The following is a 22,486-nucleotide window of genomic DNA, read 5'->3' on the forward strand; positions in this document are numbered from 1 at the left end:
CAAAGAATGCAGTATAGCTTGCTATCAACATAATCCTTCATTTAAACAAAGGGAAGAAAAAGAGAGGAATGCACATTCCTATTTGTTATCTACTTTTTTTGCTACAATAATATAATACTAAATATACTTTTGCAAAAGGCTAAAACATTGCACCTCTTTTTGGTGCAACTGCTAGTTTATATTTAATGTTGAATTATGTTCATGTCTGGAAGAACAACGAAGCTTGCTATTTGCTGATTATCATTTTATAATACCTTTGGATGGATCAATATCATATGTACAGTTCTACAGCTTGAATATCGAAGCAATCAAACCAGGCAATATCCATATTTCCCGAAACACTTAATAAATTTGTACAAGAAAAGGAATGGTGTGACTTTAGATGTTATGTAAAGAGGGTTTCCAGAATTACAGAGGATTGTCTAAGGCTTTAGGATAAACTTGGAGGTTATTATAAGTAACATTGGGACACAGATATTATAAGTAACATCAGAACATTACAAATCTGAGAGGCACATTCCATAGTCCTAGTCAGAGACATTACATTACGATTTCCTGAAAAGTCAAAAGAAAAGAGGGAAGAAAAAAAACTTTTTAAATGACAGTCCCATTCTCAAATATGTGCACTCACTCTCTGTGCTGGATCCAGTGTCATAGTATCACATTGACAGGAGATACAGATGAAGCAGATGATCATGTAGACAGCTCATGTATAACTAGCACTTGCACCATTAGAAGGTGTAATGGTTGCACCACTAGGAATAAAGGTATTATTGACTTAGTCACATCATGCAGATGGTAATGTAATATTCAACAGTTTTTTTCACTCAGAAATGAACTCTAAGAGGAAATGATAATTTTGATGCAGAGAATTTAAATATAGGAGAATGTGTGAAGAGAATGTGATAATGATGCTTGGCATATGTATGGAAAATGATGCAAATAAAGGTGAAATTGATGTGATTCGGAATCAGGTCATGAGCCAAGCTTAATACAAGTATGCCACTTGTCCATTTGTTATCAAGGCGTGGTGCAAAACTAGCAGGAAATGGCATGGTTATGAATTTCACCATTTCAATAACAAATGAATCCATAAACATTAAAACTAAAATTGTAACAAATTGTTATCCAGACCAAATGAACCCAAAAAATTTCAAAAGATTTAACTCTATCAGCTCTTGCAATCAATGAATCCATTCTCTGCCCTTACCACTGCTGTTAGGATGAAACATCAAAGGTCCTACACATGAAGCACATGCCCAAAATTCATCTACAGATGCCTGTCTACTGAAGGGCTGTGTTCAAAATAAAGAGATTTGGCATGAGCTAAGTGAATCCATGCCCACCTGACTTAGAATGAATATAGTCCAGATGAAGTTTTGGGTAATGCACTTCATAACATAGATGTAAATGTGGCATTGTGCAGGATGCACCAAGTGTTGAAAAGACGTAGGAACAACAGGGGTTTCTGTGGAAAGTTGATGTCAGTTTATGCAAGATGTAAAAGTTCGCGGCACTCTTCAACGAATATAGCACATGCAAACCAGGCCAAAGAATAAGTAGTCACCTAAAACATAAAGTGGTATGGAAGAAGAAATGTCAAATCTAAACCTTTTTTTACATTATGATTTGCTATGGGGATTCAACTGTCTATTTTGAGTCAAACTCATTGACCTATGTTTTGTGACTAGTAGTTCACAAGAACCCATCTCTTGTGAGGATGAATGGCACACTTAGCCCTCATTTCATCTAGGTGATCCCCACATAGGTGAAGCATTAGGCATTCTTGGGAAGTTGCACAGTTCAATACTAGTTCAGCTCAACCACGCTTGACCATGGAGTTTCTCCTAAGGTTAAGCCTACTTAGCTTGCTACCCATTTGCAAAACCTTCAACAAGTGTTGTGCCTTATGAAGCGTTCGTTATAAAGCACCTTGAACTAATCAATTGATAAGTAGGAGATATTTTCCACAGCAAGTCAAAATATGAAATTGCTATCAGGGTTCAACTGTGTAGTTTTTTAGTCAAACTTGTTGACCTATATTTCATCACCAATGGTTCACAAGAACCCAGCTCTCATGAGAATGAATGGTTCACTCAGCACTCCTTCCATCTAGGTGATGCTCACAAGGGTGAAGCATTGGGCATCCTTGGGAGGTTACCCATTACAGTACTACTCTAACTCAAGCATGTTTAACCATGGAGTTTCGCCAAGGTTAAGCCCACTTAGTTTACTACCACATTTTGCAAAACTTTCAGCAAGTGTTCTGTCTTATAAACCATTCCCTATAGAGTCCCCTTTTTCTACATAATCTAAAGTTTACCAAATTTTGAACACACATAAAAATAGACATTTCCTGATAATCTAATGGGTGCAGAAACTATTTGACCAGAAGCTATTTGTGCTTAAAATATCTGTATTTTTCAAACTATTCATTTGCTGCTATGGATGGCTAAACAAATCTATGGCGGACTCAAATTATAAATTTTTCAATATATAATCTAAGGGAGAAAGATCATAAAGAGTCCCAACACTGAGTCAAGTTGAAAGTCAAGGGACTCTTTATTACAGACTGTGAGGACCAAGCCCTCAAGAGTATAATAAAAATAAAGTTGACATAAATTCTTTGCTCGCTATAATTATGGGTCTGTCATGAAGTTTATCTGATGGAAATTGAAATACGACAATTTTTTTGCATCTGGTCAAACTCAACACTGTATTATTTCTAGCACAAAATTTACAGCTTTGTCCAAAGCTTCAATCCAAATGAGTGAAACAGATGATAAAGCAAAAGTGCAATCTGCAACTAAGCTGAAAAAAATATAGACATTGTTAGCCAAGAAGAATTTGAGATTTGAATATTCTATAAGTAGAAGGCAGTACAGAACAACAGAATAGGCTGCTACCGGTCAGACCAGATAGGAAACCACTTTTTGTCCCTGTAGATCAGTTCATTAGGGAAACCAACTATACTTCAAGGCAATGAGACCACATTATCAATTATAAAGGTAATAAAATTGAATAGTTCGGTATAACCCACTTTCAAAAATCAAAAGCTGAAGAACACCCACCTATAGAAATCAATGGCTCAAGCAGCCCCAATTGAACTTTCAAAGGTTGAGGTACACCCATTTATAGAAATCAATCTCTCAAGAAAACCTTCTTGTAGAAATGCAATTGCAAAACCACTTGTGGAATTCTAAGGTTAAACTTCAAACACACTACCTCCTCAAATTTACAGAACTAAACATGCCCACTAATACAAATCAACAGTTTAGGCTCACCTACTTACAAGATTTTAATGTGCGCGGACAGAAGGGACAGACACGTGATAGAACTTGATAGCTCATTCACACCCACTTACAGAATTCAAAGGCTCACCCACACCCACTTGTTAAATTCAAAGTTTAAGATGTGTTGAAATTGGGTGAACCCACTTATCGAATTCAAAAATGCAGATAAACCCATTTATCATACAAGCCGGATCGGAATCATTAAGCCAAAGCAAATTCTACATTATACTGTTCTGTGCTACAAAAATCCATCCAAAACTAAAAAAATTGCAGTGGCTATAACAGCTCCTCTTCTTCTATAAGATGTCTGCACCCAGTCAAGGCCTTTATTATAAATTATTGGAAATAAAGCTTATGATAAAAAGCAGCAAGGCCTATTGATTTTGAGAGTCCAAAAGACAGAAGGAAAAAATAAAAGTAGTGCAGAGAACTGAAGCAGGCAATGTATAAATCTATGCACACAACTGGATAAATGCGTACTTAAAGCCAAGCCTTTCATAAAAGATGGATTGACTAAATGTAACATTGAGCCACCATAAATGACTTGCCAAGCTGCTTGTCAAATCTAGGTGAGCCTTATTTGATTTCACTGTTTATTTTGATTGAACAAACATTGTTTATTTCCTGCTCCACTGGGCAACCGTCGCCTGTATTTCCCCAATTACACAAACCTGAAAATCTATGAGACTTTGAGCTCAATCGCATGGTACTATCAACCTAAGAATGAAACATGCTCATTATGTTAAGCACTGGGTTCAAAATGCCAGTCAAACTTTAAATGTTTTCTTGAAAGGACAAACACCCCCAAAATGAAAATAAAATAAAGCACTGAGATATGCAAACCAGATGGAGTGTGGCAGATCCTGGATCCCCCAGGATTAACTAGGCCACACAAACTTCACTAAATCCTGAACCTCGAATACCCAGATTGGTAAAACAAGAGTTGCCCAACAAAAAGCTTAAAAAATTCCTAAGCCATATGCAATCTTAAACCAGCACGAAAATGTGCTACCCAATTAATAAAATGATGAGATACAACATCCACTAAAGCTCACCTCTTGAGATTGAAAAAGGTTTGAGAAGACCCAATGTCTAGAGGGGTAAGCAGATCTTGAAATAATAAGCAACGAAAAGGCCACGTCCGTTAGCATCTGCAGTGTTCAAATTTGACCTTGAACCTGTAGAGGAAAATAATATGCGAAACTTGTTTTTCTTATTTTATGTTTAGTTCATTTACAATAGTTAAATGTTATATACAATTAAATTGTACATTTATTTTTTCTTGTTAGTCCCTGCCGCACATAGTTGGAAATCTCTCACTTGGCAACAACTCGTCAAGCCCCAAAAAGTTTATTCGGGAAAAAATTGGCCAGTTCTTTAAAAAAACTCTAAAAAAACTCGGGAACCTAAAAAGCCACTTAAATTTAATTATTTTTTGCAAAATTCAATGAGAAGGTGCATGTAATGAGTTAATTAAAGACAACACAAAAGAAACAAGCAAAGTTTAGATATATATAAATGCATAGTGGGTACAAAACCGCATTCTCATGTGGAATGCTGATGGTGGGAAACAAAATAGTAAATAGTTTCTGTCAAAGTAGAAGTAAATATGAATACATCAATACAATCATATCTTCCTCTTCCCAACTCAACTAGCAGAAAATAGAGGGTATCTAGGCCTCAAAGAGATGTCCCTCACTAGGAGTGAACATGGCTGTGCCTCCTTGCTCGGCATCCCTACTAGCTAGCTCTGTGTACTAGACCTGGATGTATCTCCTCCTATATGCGGCATTGGTAATGCCTCCTTTGAGTCGGAATCCTCATCGTAGTCATCCTCAATGTCGTCCATACAAATGAAAACTGGTGAAGAAAAAATGTAACTTTTTGGCCTATATACTTGGGGTGTGTGCGTAGGCGAGTCACTGGTTAAAACTTGCGAGTTTTTTGTTAAAAACAAAAACTCGCCAAAAACTCTGCAACTAATCGGCAATTTTTTGCAGATTGTCGAGTTTTTGAATCTACAATTTTTTGGCGGAAAAACTCGCCCAGTTACAATACTCGGCAATTTTTATTACTCTGCAATTTTGCCAACTATGTTACCACAGGCAGGGGTACTAAATTCTTAACCTCTATTCACATTTGCTTAAGGAAAATTAATGCATTTTCGTAATGTTATTTTAATATTGTTTTTTTCCCCTAAGTTACCTGGTTCACCCCCTGGCCGTTCGGACCAAGTGAATTTCAAACCAGTCTGGGGTCATGGTCCTAATTCACCTATTGGTTTGACCAAGGTTCAAACTCAGGCAAGCTAGTTGTCCAGACCAAATCTAGGTCAAACAAGGGCAGACCCAGGCAGACCAAATGCGAACCAGTTACAGTTCCACTGTGAAACATTCTATAATTTAGTGCAGAAAACAACTATTACAGAATTTGTATAAGATCTTTAACATTACAAAACAAAGTTTGCTGAAGTTCAGATATTTATTACATCAAATTATTTTGTTCCAGTGAATTTTTTATATCCAATTGCTGATAATAACCCCTGTCGGATTAATTGGAAGCTCTCTATAGTAATAAATCACATTTTAAACATTGAAAAGCATTTTTAATAGGTGAAAGGAGTTGCAAGCTACTTTAAGAACATTTTTCAAGTATGATATTAATTACAAACAAACAAGCTCTTTGCACAGTGAAACAGTAAGAAGCATTTGAGGAGTTGGAAAGCAAGAATGTTATTGGTGAAGCTGATACCATTGGCATTGACACTGTTTGTAAATCAACTAATGCCTCTGATAAAGAAGAAAAAGAAGAAGATGCAGATTTAGATAATCGTATAAATTTCAATCGCTGAAGGTCAAAATAATGATACTTGAACTCAACATTATTAATTTAATATTTTGATGTTGACATGATGCTATGATTACAAGCTTTTAGTGTTTTTGTTGTTTTTATGATACTATGTAGCATTCTAATCTTAATTAATGCTTCTAGGCTGCATATATATGTGTATGCATGTTTTGTACCAATAAACCCGAACTCCATTTCAAAATTTTGCTGTACTGGCGAACCAATTCTCTGACCCAGAATCCGCAACTTAGGTTTTTCACCGTTTCCAAAAATAATTAAATTCTAGTTTTTCACAAGCCTGCAAGCCTGTTAGAAGTTTGGTGGGTAGATTTATAATTTTCCATTCACAAAAATAAAGGAAACAGAAGTTCATTGAAACAAAAATCTAAACTTGATAGCCTTAGACCATATTAGGTATTTATGCTGTAAAATACAATCAAATTTTTTAAGAAATTAAAATGCAGGAAAGGAGAGCTTTTAGAGACACTCAAAATTTACATATAAGATCATATTGATATAAATATTTAGTTTATATATAAAGTTGTTTATTTTAAGGTGGGTCTCAGTATTTTTAAGGCATTTTCAAACAGATATCAGTCATACAAAATTTTTCTTGACATGCACAGTCAAGCTTCAAATTGAGGCCCCAATAATTGTCTGGCTTTAACAATTACAGCAATGAATTCACATTTACACCAAAAACTGTTGCAAATGAAAGCACTGGAACAGGATATGGACATTCATCACAACATTGAGGTAAGAGAAATTTCGCAAGGTGTTTTAGTTGCCACTGCACTGATGATCAACAGCGCCTCACACCTCATCACTTCTCCTGTGCTTAAAATTGACTTTACCTCACTCCATGCCATCATCATTTTCTTCTTGGCAATAAAGACAAAGGTTTAGTGGGAAAAGCAATTGAAAATGCATGGCAGAAGGCATTAAACCCCCAAATCCACACCATCACCTCACATTCTTTTACTTTTGTTCTCTGCATTCACAACTCTGCCATCCAATTCCTTCAGACAGTAATAAAAATCAAATCACGCTGCACTGCATTTTTCATCCAATTATTTTCATCTATTAATCTGCAACAGAGCCCATTTTCCCGTTGGCTAAGATTTTTCGAGATATTTTTTAGGATTGGTTTCTTGCAGTTTTATTTTCTCTGAATGATTTGAGATGGAGAATTTTTAGCTGGGTTCTACATTTCATCAAGTAAGGCCTAAGCTTTTCAATGCAAGAGCTTAATTCTCTGCAGCATTCAAGATGATAGATAGGAAGAAGGACGATGCTTGCCAGGATGAGCTTCCTGGTTATGAAAAGGATAAAGAAACCGTCCCAACCTGGACACTTCTCAAGCTGCCACTGTGATCTTGAGTAAGGAAGCAGAACAGTAATTTTTTTATTCATGCGACTAGTGTCCTTAAATAATTATCTAATATTGATCTTAATATGTAAATTTTTCCCTGCAAAAAATGTAATAGAAGGCTTTCGTTAATAGATTTCCCATTCATTTAAAATTCAATAAAATGAATATAAATATTTAATATTACTAAATATATATTATATATGCTATGAGATATTCTACCCAATTAATCCTTTTTTTTTAAAGTAGATATATGTAAAAGAATATTATCTATATATGTTAGTAGTTGTGCAAATTAAAAGATATTCAATATATTAATATACAAATATATACTAGCACTTGCATCAAAATGAGGCGCAATGGTTATGTTGGTAGTGTTATGATAAATCGATGTTGTTGTAGTTGTATTAAACAAAGGAGATGAAAGCTCCTTATATAGATTTACAAAGACGATATATTTAAAAGAAACAATCATGAAGTAAAGATGAAAAAAGAAATGACCTAATGAACTAAAAACTAAGATGACCATTAAAGAAACATTATAATATTCTAATACCCTCCCTTAATGATCATTGTCTAACTATTGTCATTTGGTCACAAATTCTTCAAAACATTTTGTTGTTGTTGAGACCTTCCTTGGCTCTGCAAAATGTTAATGACCAAGAAGCCAAAATTCCTCCATAAAAGAACAAAGGGGGGTCCCCTTCTTCATAATGCTTTGCAACAAGAGACAAGAGCTACCATTGACCCTACCACTAAGAAGTTTGCCACTAACCCTCCCAGAATTAGCAAAACATCTGACGAGAAATCATCACAAAATATCCAACCTAATGTTGGATAATGAAGCTGCTCTACCCAGGAGACAAAGACAAACATTGAGAACATCTACTACGATTTTGAGGAAAAATCGATAAACCCTCCAAACTTTGCAGATGAGCATGATGCCCCAAAACAAACTGCAAAAAGCTATGATTTTTTAAGGAGAAAATTTGGAAAATCAAACACGATTTGTTAATGAAAAATCGATCAAAACCAAACAATAGAATCTAAGACATGGATAAGAGAATACAAAGCTTTGTTTTTAGGAAAAAATGTAAAACCCAACGGATAATTTTTGAGGAAATATTATAAGCCCACAAAGGAATCCCACACTACTTCGCCAATTACAGAATCAGAAATTTTTCAAGGAAAAAAATTATGAGAACCCATCAGAAAAAAAATTGAAGGGAAAAATTTATGAGAACCCATCAAAAATTTTTAAGGAACAAAATTATGAAAACCCATTAGAAATTTTTGAAGGGAAAATATTATAATAACCCATCAAAGAAACCTTCATGCGGCAAAACATGAGACTTTGCATGGTAAAACAGCACATGCAAGCAACACACAACTCACAAGCAAATATGTGCAACCTTCAAAAATTAGAGACTTTTGCCCAAACCAAGAAATCGTGCAATCAAAACCTTTGACCAGGCTCATGATTTTCAGCCAAAATCCTCAAAGGCAAACTACCAAGTTTCATAAAATACCTCCAGCGATTTTTATTTCTAAAAATCAAAAAGAAAATTAAAAAATTCCAAATCAAAGGAGGTTCGAATTGTTTTTTTAAATTCACCAAATTTTATGAAATCACATCAACCTACTTTGGTACCATGTTATGGCAAATCCATGTTGTTGTAATTGTATTAAACAAAGGAGATGATAGTTCCATATATAGATTTACAAAGTCGATGTTTCTGAAAAAAACAATCATGAACTAAAGACGAAAATAGAAACTACCTAATGAACTAAAGAATAACTAAGATGACCATTAAAGAAACGTTATAATATTCTAATATGTAGTAAGTTATACCTTTTGGGACAAGCATATTCACGAGTTCTTCAACTCGTACTGCTTGAACTAACTTAGATGTTGCTAGCGTTGTTGCTAGTGGTTCTCAAAATGAACTATAGTTCAGTTTTCCCTGAAGGGATGTTTACTTGGATTCAAAGAGTATCTTGTATAATATATTGGAGGGATGAAGAATTGATACAAAGGAAAATTGAAAACCAGTGTAAATAAGATTTATGTCTTACAATTTAAGTGAGTTGTTTTAAAAAGGAAACACCAAAATTAATATCAATTAATTTTAACAAGTCATACAAAAAAATTATATTTTTGTGATGTGAAGTCATATAAAATGTCTTTACAATATGAAATATCTTTATAGTGTGTGAAAAGAATCAGCACACGTGAGTTATTGCATTAGATATATTTCTTGTCGTTAATTTGAGATATAAAAATTGTCTCTATAACTTCAAAGTTTTGTAGACCCACTTATCCTTTGCTGTGTCCTCCAAAACCTTTTTGGCCTTTTGTTCCAAGATGTCAAATTGTAATGACCCCCATTTGCTCAAGCATGCCACACAAGCAAAACACATAAATTACGAAAAGTCAAATGTTAATGTCAAAGTCAATACAACACAATCTAGCCAACAATGATCCATTCCATAATTAATAAAAACATGCATTAATTCAACCTACACATCAAATAAAGGAATGTAGAATAATAAATTCAATAACCCAAGTGTTGACCCAAACTATCGAACACAGGATATCATCACATGACAATGACAACATGATCAAATACATCAAAGAAGTCAACCTACATGTCAAGCTTCACTACATCATGAGATTGTTGGTATCTCTAACCACTGTTGCCTATTAGTGTCAAACCACTTAGTCATTTACAAGGTAGAGTCACACGGTCATCACTGCAACCAAGCTACTCTATAGAGGCCGAGTCATGTACATAAGTTAGTATGTACCAAGCAGCTCTATAGGAGCCCAGTGTATGGTCACAGAGTAATTTTATATATGTACCGAGCTCATTCAGCGACCGAGTGAATTCCAAGTATGCAAGTGTCGAGCATAATATATATCAAGCATCAGAAGGTTAACAGAGGTCCAGCAACAGCAATGCCAAGCATCAAAGACAGTAAAGACCGGGCTACGTAGAGTTTACACAAAAGTCAGGAATGGAATAGACTCTAGAGTTTTAGGCAAAATGATTATCAAGCCAACTTGGAAGGATTATTTAAGTTTTCAAGAGGTTGTTATAGATCATTTACATGACGTGGATCACATATCCCTATGTTGTATGTTCAATGATCAAGATGAAGAGGCAAAACATGGAACTATCTAGAAAACGGCTTACGGAAATCTTTAAATAACGATGATCTTAACCTATATCATATACATGACGAAGGAGAAGAAGGAGAGAAGAGTATATGTGTGAACATGAAGCATTATACTATGAAGGATTGAAAAGACACGAAGTCATTGAAGGGTTATCATCTAACAAAGCAAGTGACCTATTCATAAACAGTGAAGTGGAAGGGAAAGACAAGTGTTATCAGATCATAGGAGAGGATTAGTTAGTAAGGAGAAGACTCGAAATCAGCTTACAGGGCAAACCGAGAGTCGAGTACTGAATTAGTTTTAACAGACTTGAATCAAGGTAAATCTCTTAACAAAGTGGTCTTAACAAATCTTTGTAAATCTCCTAATAGAGTCTTTACTTTATTAGAAGTGTTAAATCCTCTAACAAGGTGAGACCTAACAGTCTCTTAAGTCTTTAACAGGATAGACTCCTCACAGAGTAGATCATATTTTATGGTCAAAAATTGTAACCTTAACTGGTTAACTTTAATACTGCAATAGTGAAGATTTGTGGGTGTGATCCCCACCCCAGTTTTACCTTCACCTTGGAGAGTTTTTGGGTAACAAATATTGTGTTATGTGTTTTTACTTCATGCATGTGACTGAGTTGATTTACATGTTATAGCAAATTTACATTAGAAGTTTTACAAGCACAAGATATTGATAGATGTGAATGAATCTGTGAAAAGTTTTAAAAGAGTTCAAGATTCTAATTCACCTCGCCCCCCCCCCGCACTATCTAGTTTACACCTCCATAAATCAACAGAGATTTCACCTTACTTAATCATGAACATCAAATCTAAATCAAGGAGCAAATAAGGATGTAAACCAACATGACAAGTACAGTAGAACAACATAATAAAAGTACATCAATAAGGTACGAGACCATAAAGGTCGAACAAAGTATATGGAATAAATATGCCATTGAACCTTTGTCCATTTGCATGCATCTCTATCTCCTTAGCCTTCAAATAACGTCCATGTGCTATCACAAGACGGAAGTGTGGCTCAAGTGCTTTTTTCACCGAACCACGGAGCGAGTAGCTCCCCCAAGGTCATTCCTAACACGAAGAATTCCCCAACCCTACCCAAGAAACCTAGCAACTCGAAATTGGTGGATTGGATGGATATGATGGAGCCGTAAACATAACTACTAGCACATATGCCTAATGTAAAACTAACATGGATGTGGTACGGAGATGAAACATAACTAGTATATTTTAAGAAACATATGCTAAAATAGCTTTGGCCAAAGCATTGAATACTAGACTTCTATTGGTAGGCAATGTGAAAATTACAATATTTCCAACTATCCTTCCCTGGTTAACCACATTCAGCACCCTTCCAAAAATTTACGTCAATAAAAACATCTTCACAAATGCAAGAAAAGTAAAACTCTCTTTGATTCAACATTTTAATCAAGAGTTCAAACATTCTATTCAAAAGACTAAAAAAAACATTTAGCACATCTACTCCATATTTCCTATTAGCAATCATGGATCTCAATAAGAATTAAATCCATTTAAATGCACACTCTATTAGAAAGGTTAATCCATAGTCTCCAATCAATCTCTAAAACACTATGCCACACACAAAAAGATAGTAGATTTTACAAGTTTGTCTAGATCTTACCACAAGGAATGAAATAGGAAATATCTACCTGATTAGATGTTAGACATATCCAAATTAACCAAAGCATTTATCGATATTTTCCCACACTAATCTATGCTAGACATTCATATCCTTAACTTCTTCCTCGGAGTAGAAGTAGCATAGAACACATATATGATTATTATAATGAGCAACACTATTGATTTATAAGGATTGCTGCAAATGTATTAACACTGTCTGTTTAGTATGTGTCTTTCAAAGGCATCAATTTTCTTTTATATATATTGTGAATGAGACATGTCCCTTCATGGGACATGTCTACTTATAATTGTGTAGCTAATATAATGAAAATCTTAATTTTACACACACACATAATTTTCATGAATCGTTATGATATTAATTTCACTTCAATAGTTTATTCTCATAGGTTTATTCGACTAAAGCTAGCAAATATCAACACTCCCTCATAGCTAGGGAGGTTAAACACAAGATTACTTCAATGTAAAAATCAGGAATGACAAGTTTTAAGGATATCTTTGATCAAAAGATATCCACCATTTTAGATATCATCTCATGATATCAAGATTAACCAAAGCATTTATCGATATTTTTCCACACTGATCTATGCTAGACATTCATATCATTAACTTCTTCCTCGGAGTAGAAGTAACATAGAACACATATCTGATTATTACAATGAACAAAATTGTTGATTTATAAGGATTGCTGCAAATGTATTAGCACTGCCTGTTCAATATGTGTTTTTCAAAGGCAGCAATTTCTTTTATATATATTGTGAACGAGACACGTCCCTTCATGGGACATGTCTATTCATTATTGTGTAGTTAATATCTAAGTTACTAGTGCGTCTAAGAGATCACCAAATGCTAGTTCTGGTGCTTTCGAATGCATGGATGCGTTTGGATGTTGCACTGGTACTCACTGGAAGTTCGTCCAACGCCTGCGGATGTGCGCAAAATGCATTTGAGAGCATCCAAAGAGCATCCAGGCACATTTGGAAAGCATCCATACTTTTTCAACACCCATTCACTTAAGTGACTTTAAAAAACATGTGTTTAATTGATTTTTTAATTATATTTTTGTTCCTTTTTGCCCCAAAACCCTGAAACGGCCCTAAACACTTTATGATGATAAATACTTATATGCGCATCAATAGCGTTAATGCAGATTGTTCTAATGAGGGCCCATATACAACAAATCAGAAAGGATCAAAGCAAATAGCAATCTTTCTTCCTTGAATGCAATCTTTAATACTTTTTGGTTCGTCCTCTTTTATTCCACACACACTTGTTAAATCTCTCACATTATTCTGACATATATATATATATATTAGATTTCATAAATCTGAATATATATCCTTTATTTATCTCTTCTATTCTCCAATCACTAACATCTATTTTGTTTGTACATGCCTCTTTATTTAAATGTTTCAAATATGAGTTATGTCTCTTCAAAGTAGATGTCTCTTACTAACAAAATAACTTGTCAGACTTATATAGCACTTTAAAAAATTCTAAGTTTATAATGACACTTCAACAGTTGAAGTACACTCCTTCATGATTATCAGGCATATATTTATATCAAATCAATATACTGATGGCTTAGACTAAACCCAAATCTTGAGAATATTGAGTTATATCTCCTCCTTGATACGCGATGTGATTGTCTCCCCATCTTGTGATTCTCCCTATCACTCATGGATTTCTTGTTACTCCTTTTCAAGTTCTATGTAAAGAAATACTAGTTCGATCATTCCAATTGTATTCTGCGAATATTGTCATCAAGTCTTGAATGAGTGTTCAACTCCGGTGGTCAACATTGGTTTGTTGTGGCAGAGACGATCCTTCCAGAATACATATCTAGAGCACAAACTTCTACCATGGAAACTGTAAAGTTGTAACACACATGACTCTAGAATTGCTCTACGACATCTTCCCTTAGACACTTGCATAACAATAATTCATTTATGCTTGCTCCTTCACTACTTCCTCTGCTCCTGTGAATTTCACTTTCTGTAGGCCTCTTTATGAATCTACAGACTTTGTATTTCCTTTCCTGTGCAATTGTCGTTAATATCAGCAGATAAAATTGAAGGCTTCCTTTCTTAGCATTGTACGGATGTAATACTAATTTCCTTATGACATCCAATCTAGAATCAACAATATTCAATGTGTAATCTTATTCTCTAACACTGAATGCAGCCGTCTATGAAACTAAGCACAATGGTCCAATATCTTCGATTACGGACCATTTGTCCACTGGTTTGACATGGAGTCACCAGAATTCAATCATATATAACAATACTATGATTGATTCATGCCTATTTGATGTTTTCTCTAATCATGCAAATATGACCGATCCTCATGTAGAGGAGACCACCAACTTCAATGTACATTAAGTGGAGGCTACAGTTTAAAAATATGGTAAAAATATTATATGATATCCTCTCATCTGATGTCGGTGTGGGTCGATGCAATGCTTCAGGAATTTGTTCTCTCAAACCCGTATGTCATTTGAATCAATGCTATTAAGAGGCTTGTCATCAAGACTCCCTTTAGATCCAAATCTCAACGCCATTGCATTGCAAGACTTTATATTGATCTTCATAGCCAGTCTTTGACCATTGTGGTATTTCATTTGTATTTGATTGTACATTATAGAAATAGAACTCATAGTTGTTATCGCATCCATCTACACTTTGCTCATCACACCTGCGTAGCAAATTTTCTACAATCTTTATCCTTATAGTATTCAGGTCTTTAGGATCTTCCTTTAAGCGGTAAAGCTTTGTTCAAGGGAACATGGCTATGATACCATGTTGATTTATAAGGATCACTACAAATATATTAGCACTACCTATTCGGTATGTATTTTTCAAAGGCAGCAATCTTTCTCTTTTATATATATATATATATTTTGTGAATGAGACATGGAGAGACATGTCCCTTCATAGAGCATGTCTATTCATTATTACATAATTAATGAATATATATATATAATTTTCATGAATCATTATTATATTAATTTCTCTTCAATAGCTTAGTCTCATAGGTTTATCCAACTGAAGCTACCAAACATCAACAAAAACAACTAATCATTTTCTTCTTACCCATCATCCTCAGATGATACAATCAACTATCAACTCTCACCGTCCAACCAACCCATCCATCGGGATTACTTAAACAGAAAATTTATAATTTATAATAACATATACTAATGTGAAAGGCATAGATACCAATTCTCGTATCAGTTTGGATAATGGGTAAACTACTAGACAATGTCATAATTTAAGGGACTGGGGGCCGTTTTCAACGTTCCCAGCAAATTACACCTTGCCAAGATTTTCTAATTGCAAGATGAAATGAGTTTATACAAAACTGACTCATCGTTTCATTTTAAAAGTTACAGACACTTTCTAGCAGCTTTAGCCTACAGTTTTAATCTTTCCAAAGACACATTACTATATAGGTTCCACAAGTTTAGCCTGATAGACATTTCAAGTTCAGATTGGAAGACAAATGGATGCTTACACATCAAATGAAGTTCCTAATCACATTGCAGCCATGCTGCTACGAAGGAAAACGATCATAGCAGAAATTAAGATATTAAAAAGAGCTTAAGGCGTGATATTTTTTGCGCACACAAGCATTAAGCAATCTTCATTGACTGGTGTATTTATCCTTGGACAGGAAAAAAAATATCAAAATAAGATAATGAAGTCCACCAAAGATACAATGCAATTAAACGACGCGTGGTACTTACATCCTCTAAATGTGGTTTTTGAGTTATGGTAAACAAAACATAGTAACACTCTTACTAGAAAGTAAGTTCAAGCCTGTGTTTCCTCAGACTTGACCAATTCAGTCCCATTACAATGAACAAACAGTTAACATTGAAATTAATAACAAAGGGAGGACATAGCTACAATTTGCTGATTTTGATTGTTTGTCCTTCTTTGTTGCTTTTGAATATTTTAGCTCTAGCTTTTATTATTTAGTTTTTGTTTTTGTTTTAATAATTTTTTATTCCTGTCTTGTCACATTTTTTAATTTGTTAGCTTCCGTGCTACCTCCCACTTCTCTTTTTCTTTTTAGTTGCTTGTGTTCTGCAATCTTTCATTCTTCTCCTTATGCTCTCTTATTAATCCTAATGATGGATCACAAAGTATGATTGAAATGTTGGTACTAAAAAAATCTCATACAGTTGAAACCAGAAGCAATATTACAAATATCGGTTACATCCCAATTTTTGACCTAGCTTGAAATATAGCCTTTGAGGTTCGCATGAAGTCAGTTGGCAGTTTAATTTGATATAATCTAGCGAAATGGTAAGATAGTTGGTCGTTATAATTTCAAGTGAAGATGACCCCCTGTCAATTCCGGGTAGGGAGGGCCTTTCTCATTAGAGATCATGTGGGGATATATTGTGGTCTGAGGTTGGGTGGCTAAGCCCTTGACAATGTTTCACCTCTCCCAAGATGTCGGACATGCGTCAGACAGATATAAGCTATGCATTCAATTGTTTATCGAAAACAAGTATTATCATTTTGATTTATGAGGAGGAAAGATAAATTGAGTTAATTTAGTGTTATCATTATTTTACACCTAGACGCAAGATATAGATTCGTGGATTGATTTTCATTTATATGGATATCAAATATAAGTATAATTTTAACCCTGAGTTACTATCACAATTAAGCAATTGGAAAGAAAGGAATTTGAAGCCCTATTTGATTCCGTCGTTGCGGAAACCCTAAATTTAATCCGTGGTCGCGGAAGCCCTAAATTGAATCCATAGTCACGGAAGCCCTAAAATGAATCCGTGGTATTGGAAACCCTAAGTGAGATAGCAGTATCGGAAGGCCTAGTTGAATCTATGGTAGCAAAAGCCCTAAGTGAGATAGCGATATCAAAAGCCCTAAATGAACCGAAGGTAAATGATGCCCTAATTGATACAGTGGTATGTGATGCCCTAATTTAAAATATAGTGGTATTTAATTGTAATAATCATTTGATTTTAAGGTAGCGGATTAGTAGATGATAGTCATCATATGAAATTGTTATAGTGTATTTGTGGATTAACACGGGTGGTTGCAAAAGCATTCCTAGTTGATTTCGATCTCAATCTTCCAAGGTATGTGGTTTTCAATTTCTGTAGTAATTTCATTTGATGGTATTTCAAGTTTTTAGTTAAGAAATTTTGTTTAACTGAATTTAACGGTAAATCTTATTCACATGAACATGAATGATATAACTGTCTTCCTATGAAATGTAGTAGAAACTATATTTCTTTGAGTATGGCATTTATTAATTTAGACCCGAGAAATCGGGATGTTACATATGGTATCAGAGCACTGGGTTCAACACTGAAACCTTGGGTCCAACACTATTTTTGAAAAACTGAAAATGCAATTTGCAATACTGGAAAATCACACTGGAAAATCATTCAGAATAGCCAGGAAGGCTGAAATGATATAAGTGGGCAAATGTATAAACTAATAAAAAGATAAAAAGGATTGGCAAGTTGAGTGGTAGAGATCGGGTTGTAAACCCACAATTTGAAATCCTTGGCCAGAGTGGATTGTCCAAATGCTTCAGTTATTTTGTCGAATAACTGTTGGGACCTCAATTAGGCTAAATTGCCGGAACAAGTGATCTATGTTGATTGTCTAGACGCTTCAGTTATTTTGTCGAATAATTGTTGGGACTTCAACCCACTTGAATACTCAGATGGCAAGACCAAAATGATATATATGCCTTATCCTTGGTGGGAGGGCCATTCTTTGTCGAGAATGAAAAGATTAAAATGGGTCTGGATGCCGAGGCTTGCGCAATCCAAACACAGTTTATATAATTTTGATAAAATGTTCATGATCGGGTTTGTCGACCCAAATTAATGATAGAAATAAATTGTTATCTATTTGAACTTGAACTGAATGAAAACAAAACTGTGAACCATGATCCTTCCTGATGTTGGTTAAACGACAAGACCATTATGTGCTCCAGTAAGGAGTAAAACACACTTGCGTAATTAGAACTAGCAATGCTTGTTTACAGATGTAAACTTTGATGAGATGGGCATGGAAGCCTAATTCACATGAATGAAAAAGATGAATTCCCAAGTATTTATAGATGAATGAGGAGAATCTTATGAATTGTTTCAAATGTTTATAATCTTGATTTGATGATCTTATCATGTTTTTACCCTTGAGCACATTGTTATACATGTATAATACACATGCGATGTTGACTTTACTTATTGAGTTGTATATTGTTTTGAAGATATCCTATCATGAAATGATTATTCTAATGAAATATTGGGCATGAAGGCCAAGGTTACAATGGAAAAACATGGATTCACTAACCTATTACAGGTAATCTGTAAGTTTGCAAGGATGATCTACCCATTAATAAGTGCCTTATGCCAAATGGTATGTATAAGTGATTTAAGAACTTGCTAGCTGAAGAATTTCAATTTTGAATACTTATCTTACTTTCAGTCATTGAACCCTAAAAATCCTCTTAAATGAAGATATCAATATAGAATCAAACTAATGATTTGGTAAGTGTCTACATAAGTATGACAGGAATATGAAACAGAATCAACTCAATCGATGTTGAGATGATCACCATTACGGTAAAGTGAACTCAAGTGAGTACGTGTTCAATTTTATGTTACCATGCAAGTATCTTTCTAGAAACTTTTAAGTAAAAATGGATCTTGGGTTTCGATTATGATTTTCAATCTGATCCAATTGAGAAAAGAAACGATATCACAATGATTATATATATGTATATTGTATGTGGAATATTCTTTTAGTGTCTAAATTGCAGAGGTCATCGAGGACGATGAACCACAAGGGGAATGGTACGTTAAATTCCAATTATAATGTTCATTGCAATTTCAAGTTCATCGAGGACGATGAACCACAAGGGGAATGATATGCTACATCCCAATTTTTGACCTAGCTTGAAATATAGCCTTTGAGGTTCGCATGAAGTCAGTTGGCAATTTAATTTGATATAATCTGGTGAAATCGTAAGATAGTTGGTCGTTATGATTTCAACTGAAGATGACCCCCTGTCAATTCCGGGTAGGGAGGGCCTTTCTCATTAGAGATCGTGTGGGGATATATTGTGGTCTGAGGTTGGGTGGTTAAGCTCCTGACAATGTTTCACCTCTCCCAAAATGTCGGACATGCGTCAGACAGATATAAGCTATGCATTCAATTGTTTATCGAAAACAGGTATTATCATTTTGATTTATGAAGAGGAAAGATAAATTGAGTTAATTTATTGTTATCATTATTTTACACCTAGATGCAAGATATAGATTCGTGGATTGATTTTCATTTATATGGATATCAAATATAAGTATAATTTTAACCTTGAGTTACTATCACAATTAAGCAATCGGAAGGAAAGGAATTTGAAGCCCAATTTGATTCCGTCGTCACGGAAACCCTAAATTGAATCCATGGTCATGGAAGCCCTAAATTGAATCCATGGTCACGAAAGCCCTAAAATGAATCTGTGGTATTGGAAGCCCTAAGTGAGATAGCGGTATCGGAAGCCCTAGTTGAATCCGTGGTAGCAGAAGCCCTAAGTGAGATAGCAGTATCAAAAGCCGTAAATGAACCGAAGGTAAATGATGCCCTAATTTATACAGTGGTATGTGATGCCCTAATTTAAAATATAGTGGTATTTAATTGTAATAATCATTTGATTTTAAGGTAGCAGATCAGTAGATGATAGTCATCATATGAAATTGTTATAGTGTATTTGTGGATTAACCCGGGTGGTTGCAAAAGCATTCCTAGTTGATTTCGATCTCAATTTTCCGAGGTATGTGGTTTTCAATTTATGTAGTAATTTCATTTGATGTTATTTCAGGTTTTTAATCTTATTCACATGAACATGAATGATATAACTGTCTTCCTATGAAATGTAGTAGAAACTGTATTTCTTTGAGTATGGCATTTATGAATTTAGACCCGGGAAACCGGGATGTTACAATATCATGGTGGAAATTTAATGGTGTTAATAAAATTTGGTTTCCAATTTTGAGAAGGGCGGTTATATGAAAACCGCCCAGTCCAATTTACATATTATCAACAGTTCATACCTCTTCCTCAAACAAGAATGACATCTACATACAGAAAAAACGGCTCAGACTGCTCTCCATTCAGCCCACGCAACCAACAACCAAGGATATGAAAAAAATTAGACTACAAAATGCCGAGGATTGGATAGTCAGACTTGTGAGGTTCAGATTTCAATGAAAACCTAGCATTTCTGGCGGAAGTTTATTGTAGTCAAAACATATCAAATGTACCAGAAGTGCTATCTCACAGACATATGAAGCTGGGAGAAGATTTGTGGCAAATTAAGCAAATAACATGACCTAGTATCTGAACATATTCATACAGAAAGGTATATCTTCAAAAAAAAAAATTAGTGAGCTGAAGGAAGAAAAGGAAATTTCATTGCATTCCTAGCAGACGTCTTGTTCTTTCAGAAATTTGAGAAACAGCCCCAAAGAGAAATTAAGAACAAATTTACGCCATTCAAACAGAAAACATAATTTCCTTTCTCCCTGCAGTTTACTTAAATTATTTACTAAATAATCTAACATATCTATTAAAGAGAAGAATAAGATTAAAGAACCTGGTAAATGCTACGGAAATGATGCCTCAGAATACATTCTTGTTTTCCAATGGTCAACAAAGAAAGTGTCCGGCTCACCTCTGCTTCTCGCGGATGCTGGCTGTCAGAAATTCTTTCCCAACTCCCGTTGCTACCCTTGGTAAAATTTCTCCTCTTCCCACTATGATCTCTGAACCCCGCAACAGCAAGCCCGTTAACCGTCTAAGCTCTTTCGCAGAGGAGTGAAAACCAGTCAAAAGAAAGAAAAATACCCTGCTCCCACAGATTCATCCATAAATTTAAAAAACCAAGAACTCGTTACTCTATGTTTTCTTTTGGTTTTTTTTTGGGTATTTTTTGCTTTCATCTTAAACATGTTTTTGTTGCTCATTTATAGCCACTACCTCTCATTAACATGTCTTTAATGAGTCCTTATTTCTATCTTTTTTCTTTTGAAGTTTTTTTCATATATAAGGCAAAGAACTAATGTTTTTGTTTATCCGTCTTTTATTTCTTTTTCTCAAAACAATTATCATATTGCTAAGGTTTTTATGCTGTATATTCTTAATTCATTTATGAGAACAAAAATTTGTTTTCCTGATTGGATAAATACTATTTTCTTGGGCATATTTTTTATTTTTTGAATTGAAAAATGTAAGAAAAATGATAAAGCTAAGAATGTAATTAATATGTTGGTTAGAATTCATTTATGAATTCTCACTTCTAATCTCATTTCTAATCGTACCCATAAAAAAATAGAAAGTTGAACTCTTCAATGCTTTTCCATTTTCACGAGCTGTTATCTTATGTTGACTCAAGTCAAGAGCATGGGACCCATGAAACATCGCTCCTTCTTATTAATTTTAACTTGAGTAGTTGGGCCATCACCGGCTTAAACTAATGTTTAAAACATTATCAGTCCCGTATTTTTTTGAAAAGGTTTGAGTACAATCTAATAAACTAAATAAATATGATTTTAATTGTAAAATTAAAGAATTACTTTTATTTAATTTTTTGATATGTCATATAAATAATTTTAAAATATAAAAAAATAAAATGGATTCACATTTGATTTTAGAATAAAATTTTAAAATTACAATGTATATATTAAACTAAGTTTTAGATATGATGTAATCTTTAGTTTTTAACTTACTTAACTTATAAATGTAATCCTTTTAATCTAATTCTATGTTATTAATGTAAAACATTATAAATTTTACAAATAAGTTGAATGTTATTTTTTTAATAAAATTGTCATTAGTATTAAATTTTTACAAACAAACCATCCAACTTAAAATACTTGTACATACTATATTTTTTTTAAACAATGTATTTGCAATTTGACAATTGCAATTTTCCTAAATGCATTTTCTTGAATAATCCTTCTAATAGTTCATTTTTATATCTTGCCAAAAGGCAGGGACTCCAGCTCGCAAGAGCTCTTATTAGAATGGTACTCATATTATAGAGGAGTTTTCCATTTATCGAGTTATTGAGT

The 22,486-nt window shown here is 34.2% G+C and overlaps 1 protein-coding gene across 6 annotated transcripts in view; it reads right to left on the reverse strand.

Annotated features, from left to right (window-relative positions):
• LOC149539855 (uncharacterized) overlaps positions 1-21,353 on the reverse strand; it is a 79,220-nt gene extending 57,867 nt beyond the window's left edge. Inside the window, exon 1 of one of the 6 annotated variants that reach the window (XM_089801054.1) lies at positions 21,088-21,353. The gene's annotated coding sequence lies outside the window, so the exon portion shown is untranslated. Of the gene's footprint in view, positions 1-21,009 lie in introns of all 6 variants that reach the window. The other 5 variants (XM_089801051.1, XM_089801050.1, XM_089801053.1 and 2 more) reach the window with 5 other exon arrangements.
• Positions 21,354-22,486: the final 1,133 nt, after the last annotated feature.

Source organism: Cupressus sempervirens, chromosome 9, assembly GCF_028749045.1.
Source record: "Cupressus sempervirens isolate cs-2001-9-10 chromosome 9, ASM2874904v1, whole genome shotgun sequence".
Lineage (NCBI taxonomy): Eukaryota > Viridiplantae > Streptophyta > Pinopsida > Cupressales > Cupressaceae > Cupressus > Cupressus sempervirens.